At 39.6% G+C, this 1,266-nt stretch overlaps 1 pseudogene; it reads right to left on the bottom strand.

The window, feature by feature from the left end:
• Positions 1-296: 296 nt before the first annotated feature.
• On the bottom strand, positions 297-909 carry LOC101996830 (annotated as a pseudogene).
• Between the last annotated feature and the right edge of the window lie 357 nt (positions 910-1,266).

Genomic DNA, 1,266 nt, shown 5'->3' with positions numbered 1-1,266 from the left:
ATAATTCAGTAAAAGAGCTGAAACATTTTTCTTAGAGCCTCCACCTTTGCACTTGTCATTACTTAGTCACATAGAGTATTATATATTAGATACTGAAAGTTCAGAACTGTAAAAATAAATCCCTCATATTCAAGCAGCAGAGCTTGTGTTACAGAATGAATAGAAAGATAATACTGAGTTCTTATTTACATTTTCATTTAAAGTTATTTTTCATATGTAAATACATAAGAGACATTGAACCCATTGTTTTTGCTGGTCTCTTCAAACTTTTTAGCAACTGTTTTAACACACCAGTCTCAGGCAGCAAGGGGAAGTGTGCAGGTCCAGGGCTGTGTGGTGTAGCTAGCTGGTGAAAATCTTCTCAGAGAGGTTTTTGTTGGAGACTGAAGCACTGTGGGAGGAGTACCAAGTTGATGCTGACAGTAATAATCTGCCAGGTATTCATTCTGGACACTGATAATGGTGAGAATAAAATCTGTCCCAGATCCACTGCCTGTGAAGCGTTCAGAGACCCCAGGGTATCGAGTGGATGCATAGTAGATCAGCAGTTTCAGAGCCTGCCCTGGTTTCTGCTGGTACCAAGCCAAGTAGTTAGCCATACCAGATAAAGACTCTGACTGGACTTACAGTTGATAGTGACCTTCTCTCCTGCTGACACAGTCATGGAGGATGGAGACTGAGTCAGCATGATATCTGCACCGGCACCTGCAAACAAGAATAATATGCATGTACAGAAATGGCAACACTTAAAACTTGTCATTTCATAACCTGTAATGTCATATTCAAGAGTGTATTTCTTACACACATTGTAAAATTCTTGTATAAAGGAAGTGACTCCAAAAATATTATAAATTTCTCACCAGACACCCAGAGGAACAGTCACATGACGACCTGGGTCTGTGACTTCATATTGCTCTTCCTGCCTCTCTGACACACCCACATTCTCACTGAAAAGACCTGGTTTATAAATTCTGATCAACTGGTCTGGGCTGTAGGGGCCCATGCAAAACAGTCAGCAAATACCTAATGAAATGTCTGGGCAGTATGTGTAAATGGCTGGTGCTTCTCAATACAAAATACCATCATGGGCAGTGTGAGAAATCACTGATATCAGTTTACTGCTCTCAAGCAGAAATCTATTAGGTACTCTAATAACATTTTTGGGGTGAGGTTCAAGACATATTTAAATCAGCTTGATTTTGCAGCAATGTTAGCAAAGCATTCTCAGATAAATAGTACTATGGAAATGATATGATATGCTCAAAA

Source organism: Microtus ochrogaster (genome assembly GCF_000317375.1).
Source record: "Microtus ochrogaster isolate Prairie Vole_2 chromosome 14 unlocalized genomic scaffold, MicOch1.0 chr14_random_3, whole genome shotgun sequence".
NCBI lineage: Eukaryota > Metazoa > Chordata > Mammalia > Rodentia > Cricetidae > Microtus > Microtus ochrogaster.
The sequence above is the reverse complement of the archived record's forward strand: the minus strand, read 5'-3'. Positions and strand labels throughout refer to the sequence as shown.